Source organism: Triticum urartu, chromosome 4, assembly GCF_003073215.2.
Source record: "Triticum urartu cultivar G1812 chromosome 4, Tu2.1, whole genome shotgun sequence".
NCBI lineage: Eukaryota > Viridiplantae > Streptophyta > Magnoliopsida > Poales > Poaceae > Triticum > Triticum urartu.
Genome location: NC_053025.1, coordinates 23,028,385 through 23,037,968, shown reverse-complemented (window position 1 = coordinate 23,037,968; position 9,584 = coordinate 23,028,385).

Sequence of the window (9,584 nt, the reverse complement as noted above, 5' to 3'; positions counted from 1 at the left end):
AAGACTCTTGAATTGCTCCGGATGGGTGAAAATCATTCTCACAATCGAAAACAATAATGAGAGGATGGCATCAAGATTGAAGTACGCATCTCTAAGAGAACGGATAAGATTTGGAGGAAAAACTCTTTTTCGGTGTTCAAATGTTGAAAAAGACGATGAGAAACACCACCATGAATTGTTGAGGTACTCCGGGATGACTAATAGAAGGTTGAGCCAACGATGAAAAGAATTTGACAGATCTTGGAGAAATACATATGACTGATGATAATTCATTCTTACGTCAAACTTTGCAATGAATTTGAGAATAACTCCGGACAGAATTAGAAGAGTCAGGTAAGATCCTGGGAAAAACCTGTGGGTTAGGTCCCACTCAAAAGAAACACCGTTGAAGAGATGGCTTGAAAAGAGAGATTGCACCGGTTGAATAAAATGGCTCGAATGAGAAAACAACCTCGAAAACTAGCTTGGATTGATTAAGAATAGAAGCACTAATCTTCCGAGATATCTTTGGCACAACGGAACAAATGGAAAACGAGAGGTGAATGATTAAGATGTGCACTGGCATAAGAAAGCATTTGAAACAAGGAGAGGATATGATCGACAAGGCTTGAATTGAATCCATCGGAGAAGAAAGAGAACGAATAATGATGAACTTGAGGCTCCGTTAGTATCTTCCCGAGAATCACCGGTTAAGAACGTTGAAGGAAACGAATGAAGAAAGTTCACATGAATAAAATGGATACTTGATTAAGATATATGAGTCCTTGAAGAACAGGGTGGGTGGGTGGGAAAACAAAGGCAACTTGGGCAGATGGAATAAACACCGTTGAGAAAACTTAGAATTGATCTCGTGAATGTTGAAAAAGATCGGATCCACTTGAAGAGAGACACACCGGTTGAAAAGGATTGACATGACAATCTCGATTATCATGAAGGATTAGTATTCACATAGGAGTATGAGAACACCGCTTAGGAAAGGTATGGAAACACATTTGACATTGAAGCAACTCGAATACCACAACTCAAAACAAAACAAAGGATTGGCTTGCAAAATAAGCCGGAAACAAACATATGATAGATCCCATATCGTACCATGTGTCTGTTGGAAAGAATTCCTACGTGATACTTGAATTCCCACTTATAAACTCCCGAAACTTTCTGGTTATGCAATCAGGTGTTGGGGATACAGGGGAAGCATAATATCTCACCCAAAACTAACAAATCCTACATCCAGCTGTATCCATCCTTCAACACATAACCAAGAAACCTTCGGAAATCGTTTACCTCAACCTTCGAAAAGCATCCGTTATACGAGTTATGGCGATACTCCCAAACTCCCGCCCTAGTACTGGGTGGCGTCGAGGTTATCTCACCAACAACTGGATAAAAGAGATTTTCGATGTCGGCGAACTCAGGTATTCCAGAACTGCAACGATAAAATTGTGACGACAACACCTCGGAGCTCAACTCCCCAGGACACTGCCACAACCCCTAAATGTCAGGAGGCACCAAGAACAATGTTCTCGTCACAAAACCATCAGAACGATTCCAAGATACCCGCGTGATCCTAAAAAATTTAGTGAAATTTGAGGAGAGAAGAGTCAAACTCTACGTCACGAGGCCTCACCAGAGCGACGAAGGGACTAAGGAGTAAAAAGAATCCTACTCTCTGATATATATAATCCTAAGACTCAAAACATTTTTGTTCTAGACTCAATAACGTTAGTGATTCGATCAAGCAGGGGGCTCCTAAGTCGGGGAAGGCTCTGATTACCAACTTGAAACACCCACGATGCGGCTATATCTCCCACGTGTCGGGGCACGACTTAGAGGCATAGCCGCATGGTAGGTTTGTCGCAAGAGGGGTAATCTTCACACAATCCCATGTACTGAAGAAGAAAGGAATAAAGAGTTGGCTTACAATCGTCACTTCACACAAATACAAGTTAAACATACATCATCCAGAATACAATCAAGGTCCGACTACGGAACCAAAATAAAAGAAGACAACCCCAAATGCTAGATACCTGATCGTCCCAACTGGGCTCCACTACTGATCAACAGGAAACGAAACAACACAATGAACAAGATCTTCATCGAGCTCCCACTTGAGCTCAGTTGCGTCATCTGCACTGGTATCATCGGCACCTGCATCTGTTTGGAAGTATCTATGAGCCACGGGGACTCGGCAATCTCACACCCGCGAGATCAAGACTATTTAAGCTTATGGGTAGGATAGGGTAATGAGGTGGAGCTGCAGCAAGCACTAAGCATGTATGGTGGCTAACTTACGCAAATAAGAGTGAGAAGAGAAGCAACGGTCGAGAAGCTAGAAGTGATCAAGAAGTTAGCCTGAAACTACTTACGTTCAAACATAACTCCAAAGCCGTGTTCACTTCCCGGACTCCGCCGAAAAGAGACCATCACGGCTACACACGCGGTTGATTCATTTTAATTAAGTTAAGTGTCAAGTTCTCTACAATCAGATATTAACAAATTCCCACTGCCCATAACAGCGAGCACGGCTTTTGAAAGTTCAAAACCCTGCAGGGGTGTCCCAACTTAGCCCATCACAAGCTCTCATGGTCAATGAAGGATATTCCTTCTCCCAGGAAGACCCGATCAGACTCGGAATCTCGGTTACAAGACATTTCGACAATGGTAAAACAAGACCAGCAAGACCGCCCGATGCGCCGACATCCCGATAGGAGCTGCACATATCTCGTTCTCAGGGCAACACCGGATTGTCCAAGATTCCGGTAGGCCAACCCAGAGTTGCCCCTGGTGGCCACCGGCAGCTGACAGGTTCGGACCAACACTTAGACAAGCACTGGCCTGGGGGTTAAAATAAGGATGACCCTTGAGTCTGCAGAACCCAAGGGAAGGTGGTAGGTTGTTAGGCAAATGTAAAACCAAGGTTGGGCCTTGCTGGAGGAGTTTTATTCAAAGCGAACTGTCAAGGGGTTCCCATAACACCCAACCGTGTAAGGGACGCAAAATCAAGGAACATAACACCGGTATGACGGAAACTAGGGCGGCAAGAGTGGAACAAAACACCAGGCATAAGGCCGAGCCTTCCACCCTTTACCAAGTATATAGATGCATTAATTAAATAAGCGATATTGTGATATCCCAACCTATCCATGTTCCAACATGGAACAAACTTCATCTTCACCTGCACGTAGCAACGCTATAAGAGGGGCTGAGCAAAGCGGTAACTTAGCCAAACAACGGTTTGCTAGGAAAGGTGGGTTAGAGGCTTGACATGGCAATATGGGAGGCATGATATAGCAAATGGTAGGTATCGCAGCATAGCAATAGAGCGAACAACTAGCAAGCAAAGATAGAAGTGATTTCGAGGGTATGGTCATCTTGCCTGAGATCCCGCAAGGAAGAAGAACGAGTCCATGGAGAAGACAAACGGACGTAGTCGAACGGATCCTCACAAACGCGACGTTATCGGAACCAACCGGAAGAAGCAACACCGGAAATAAGCAAACAACATGGTAAACAACCAAGCATAAACATGGCATGATGCACAACAAAGTATGATGCATGTCCGGTTTAATGAGGCATGGCATGGCAAAGTGCAACAAACAACACTACAAATTAAGTGGAGCTCAATATGCAACGAGTTGCATATTGACGGAACACCACATCAATTATTTAGTTCACTCCCGGTTAGGTACTCAACAATATTAAATGTTGGTTAGCATGGCAAGAGGTGAAGCATATGAAAACTACCTATCTAGGCAAGTTTAAATGAGGCCGGAAATAACAAACAACAATTCCGGAAAATCCTCATATGCATATATTAGGTTTGGTACTGTTCTACCCTAAACACAATTTTAGAGTTATTAAACATGCAAGACGAGTGCACCATGTTAAACTAGGCATTTTTCTACCCCATTTACATATAAAGTTTGTTAAGTTCTGAGTTACGGTTATTTAGTTATGAAATAAAGCATTTTAGCATGGCAAGATAGCAAAACAAAGCAAACAACAAGTTTAAACATGTTAAACATGGATGAAAGTTGGATATTATGAAACTAGATGAATTTCTAAGCACTTTTCATACATAAAGCATTTTAATCCGATGCACGGTTTATTAGTTATTAAATGCATGATCCCGAAGGGGTTTTCTGCAAAACTGGAAACTCTGGAATAATTAGCTAAAACATTCAAGAAAAAAACATGCGTTGGGCCGAAACAAAGGCTGGCCCAACAGTGGAAAAGGCCGGGAGGCTGCTCACCCAAAGGCCAAATCTAGCTGGGCCGAACGAGGAGGAGGTGGCTGGTTCGATGGATCTGGGAGGATCCCGAGGAAGGAGGGAGTTGGTCGGCTGGCGGCGGAGAGGGGATGGATGGATTGGACTAGGGTTTGATCTGGATATATATACCGAGTGGATTTGGGTAGGGTCATTTGAATCCAACGGTGACGACTGTCCGGGTCGGGTCCGGGACAGCTTTCGGACGCGCGCGCGAGGAGGGCCGCGGGCTGACGAGAGAGGTTAGGTTGGGCCTGGCGGTAGATAGTGGACTGTGTAGACGGTCTCAAGCTAAGAGAAGAGAAGAGAGAGAGGCCCGTCGACTGTTTCCGGAGACCGAAAACGTCCGACGTTTTGACCGACTATATTGTCGCTATAGTTTAACGGTTGGGCTAACAAACGAACTCCGAATGCGATGAAATTTGGCAGGCGGCCTATCTACACTATAACAACACCGCATGCCAACTTTCAACCCATTCCGAGAACATTTCCCGGCCACTAAAAAAATACTATTTCGGACGTGCCGCGAGCGCGTGCAAGTGTGTCTAGGTTCAGAATGGACAACGGACGGAACTGGGGGAACCCGGACGGATGCAAGTTTTGAAAACATGATGATGCAATGACAAGATGCAACACGCAAGCAAATGACATGGTAACAACGGCGAATAACTGGGAGACACCTGGCGCATCGGTCTCGGGGCGTCACACACGCCTAATAAAAAGTAACATATGTACCATATTGTTGGGAAACACGGTACGATACACTAAAGAAAAGGAAAAATACTACCGTGAATGCCTAGTAAAGATCAGATGGAGTATCTAAAGGACCATATTGTTGGGAAACACAACATGGTACACTAATGAAAATTAAAAAAACTACTGTGGACGCCAAGGAACATGTTGCAGTAATAGATCGCGGAGAGGGTTTACCACTAGACGTGCAATCCCATCAGAGTTGGAGAAGTGCCTCTATTATCTCCTCCATGTGAGATCCCACTAACGGTTTGTCCAAGTGATGCAGCTGCAACACCTCCAAGGTGTCCACATGTACATGATCAAAGTCAGCTAGGCAGGGGTACGGTAGCAACTCCGAAGAACGATCGAGGAGGTGGAGGCACCTTAGGGATTTTGAAACCTTGTGCGGGAGTGAAGGGGTGGGGGTGCGCGAGAACAGCAACCTTTCAACATAATCACCTTTCTCCTTTACATCCTCTGGGTCATATCTGTTTTGACTTTTGTCCTTTAAGTGTGTAACATAGGCTCACGCACATTTGTACATGACTGGAGTACCTCTACTTGGTCACTAGTTAGTAACGGCCCCTAGCAGAACGTGTCAACCTCCAAATGCACGTAAAGATCATATCAGACGAACCTACACAATGTTGCATAAATGATATTCCCTTTGCCTGAAGATATTGGTTAAGATCAAGCTTGACCACTCTTTCTTGATCACATGACTTGGAACTCTTTTCTAGGTTAACTCTTTAACCATAAGTAGCACAACCATGCATTTCTGCATCCGATCACTCGAGGGGCCCAGAGATATATCTCTCATTAAAGAGGTGTGCAAATTCAATCTTGATAGGCATGCCTTAAAGCATGTTTTATGAAAACAAGAAAAGCAATCTTTATAACTACTTAGTTACAGAGTAGCGTTTGGTTACCCCTAAGTCACTACACATCAAAAGTACATGTGATAGTCTCACATCTAGGGATGTAGCATATACATTGTAAATAGACAACTAAAAGCATTCCCACTATGTGTCAAGTTGGGTTTGTCCAACCCCATGTTCATAGTATGTGTTCACACTATTGGTTCTACATCTTCATTTCAATGACCTATGAAACGTGGTCATCAACCAATTCATGTGCTAGTCTAGTATTCTTATGTGTCCACGTGTGAACTCTAACTAGGGACTAGTTTAGAATAATCATTAAAGCATAGAATTTTACAAACAATTCACATACTTATCAATCAACACAAATGATATTATTCAAGTAAAATTCAACAATTCATGGACACAATGAAATATAATCATCTATATGACTACCTCTAAGGGATATTTCCAACACATGTGTCTAACATTCTCTCAATAATTTTGGCTCCATCAGCTCCATACATTGAGTGACACGTGGTACCAAGTGAGGTTGTGGGTGGGCCCTTCACGCCCTCACTTTCATAACAAGTTAGTGTGTGTGCCAAAAGAATTTATCTCCAAATGAGATGGGGAAGAGATTGTCAATCGCACCACAAGTTCTCCTTCACCTAAGAAAGTGTGCAATATTTTTGTCATTGTCCAACAACAATAGGGAATTTTCTTATTGATGTAGAAATCTAGGAGTTTTGCACATCACCATTAAGCAGACGAACTAAGATACGATAGAAGAATGCATTGGTGCGGAGGTTCCCTCTCAACACGACATTTCAGGCATATTGGTAGTATGATATATGGGATTTTGCACATGACGTTAGAAGGAAATTGGTACATCGTCGGCCGTTCTTTCTCCCTTTGAGCTGCTAATTCATTTTGTTTGACGAAAATGATGTGAAAGCTCTAAGATAAAATTTTATATATGATTGATTGGATATGTCCTGGCATATAATACACGTAAGCAATACACCAATGTTATGGCATGGCATGCAACACCTGAAAGTAGGTATATCTTTTCCTTTGTAATTCTAGCCTCGCCAACGCCAATGTGAGACTATGGGTGGCTTCTTCACGCCCTTACTTCCAAAACAAGTAAATAGTGTGCAGGAAATAAAATATTTATCACACACACACACACAAGAGAGATATTGTCAATTGCCCCACAAGTTTTGTTTCATCTAAGAAAGCATGCAATATTTTCCTCCCTTCCACTAGCAAAAGAGAATTTTCCTGCTAACATATGGAAAGTTGTGAGGTTCACACATCACCATTTTGCAGACAAGCTAAGATACAATGGAAGAATAAGTTGGCGCGTAGGTCGCCTCTCATCCGTGAGGTATGAGGCATATTGTAGTATGCCATATGGAATTCTGTGTATGACAAAAGTTTGTTACGAGGAAATTGGTACAGCGTTGCCTTAGCTGGTTGCTCTTTCTCCTTTTATGTTGTTGGTTGTTCTTTTATGTTTTAAGTAAATGATGTGAATTAATATGTAATTGATTGTAGATGCCCTAATAAATACAACTTTGCTTATGTGTCACATATTTAACGAAGAGAGAGGTGCTTGTGGTAACTAGCTAAGTTACCGGAACATCACACACTCCAAGAAACAATGAGTCTATAACCTAATAAATACATTGTTGCATGACACTACATAGATGTTCCTACCCACTGTGGAGGTAGTAACATAGTCTAGGGAAGTGTGTAAGGGCATCTCCAGCCGTTGGCCCCCCAGGACGCATAAAAATCGCCCCCTGGGGGCGAGCCGGCGATGCATTCGGCGCTGGGGGCGGTTTTGCGCCCAGTCGTCGCCCCCAGCTCGCCCCCAGGTGCCGAAATTGGCCCACTTTGCAGCCCAATTTCGGCGAATAAATGGCCCATATGGGCGAGAATAGGCCCATATTCGGTGTGGTTTCACCGTGTCTCGGTGTTCAATTATCAACACAATTATTTCTTATCACATATTTCATCACAGAAAAATCAAATACTTCAACAAAATACTACAACAACAAATAGTTCAATACAAATTATATTGTTCAACAAATAAAAACTCGTATTTCATCACGAGGCGTCCCCCTTGAGCCTCCATAGGTGCTCAATCAGATCTTTCTGCAGTTGATGATGCACCTGTGGGTCTCGGATCTCCTGACACATACTGAGATAGGCAGTCCAAGTTGCCGGTAGCTGGTGATCAACTTCGGCTAGAGGACCCTGCCTGTAGTATGGTTCAGTGTCAAACACTGGGTCTTCTTGCTCGCTCTCGATGATCATGTTGTGCAAGATGACACAGCAAGTCATGATCTCCCACATTTGATCTTTCGACCAGGTCTGAGCGGGGTACCGAACAACAGCGAATCGAGATTGGAGAACACCAAATGCCCGCTCGACATCCTTCCTGCAAGCCTCCTGAAGCTTCGCAAACCAGGCATTCTTGCCTCCTGCCACAGGGTTTGAGATCGTCTTCACAAATGTCGACCATCTCGGATAGATGCCGTCAGCTAGATAGTACCCCTTGTTGTATTGGTGCCCATTGATCTCGAAGTTCACCAGAGGAGAATGGCCCTCAACGAGCTTGGCAAAAACAGGAGAGCACTGCAGCACGTTGATGTCATTGTGAGTTCCTGGCATACCAAAGAAGGACTGCCAAATCCAGAGGTCCTGTGTGGCTACCGCCTCAAGCACCACACTGCAACCGCCTTTGGCGCCTTTGTACATCCCCTGCCAACCAAATGGGCAGTTCTTCCATTTCCAATGCATGCAGTCGATGCTTCCAAGCATCCCAGGAAATCCTCTTGCTGCATTCTGGGCTAGAATCCGAGCAGTGTCTTCCGCATTGGGTGTTCTCAAGTATTGTGGCCCAAACACTGCCACCACTACCCGACAGAACTTGTAGAAACACTCTATGCTGGTGGACTCGGCCATGCGCCCATAATCGTCGAGTGAATCACTGGGAGCTCCATATGCAAGCATCCTCATCGCTGTCGTGCACTTCTGGATGGAGGTGAATCCAAGAGCGCCAGTGCAATCCATCTTGCACTTGAAGTAGTTGTCGAACTCCCGGATGGAATTCACAATCCTAAGGAAGAGCTTTCGGCTCATCCGATAACGGTGCCGAAATGTTCTCTCGCCATGAAGTGGAGCATCAGCGAAGTAGTCGGAGTAGAGCATGCAGTAGCCTTGCAGACGATGTCGGTTCTTTGCTTTCACCCGCCCCGACACCGAGCCACCTCGCCGCGGATTTTCACTGCTCGCCAGCAGCTGGGCGAGGGCGGCGAGCACCATCAGATGCTCTTCTTCCTGGACGTCGGCCGCGGCTTCCTCCTCCAGCAGCGCGGCGAGCTCTTCCTCCTCGTCCGAGTCCATCGCCGAGACGGGCAAATCGCCGAACACCTTGCGCTCGGTGGCCGTGAACCCGCCGTTAAACCGCGCCTCCACGGACGGAAACTGCGACCGGAAATGCCCAGCTGTTGCGGGAGGGGCTGCCGCGGCGAAGCGCTGCTATTTTCCGGCCGGGAATGGCTATCTAGCGGAGTCGGGCGGCAGCCGTCGCCGGGATACAGCTGTTGGGTAACGTAATAATTTCAAAATTTTCCTACGCACACACAAGATCATGGTGATACATAGCAACAAGAGGGGAGAGTGTTGTCTACGTACCCTCGTAGAC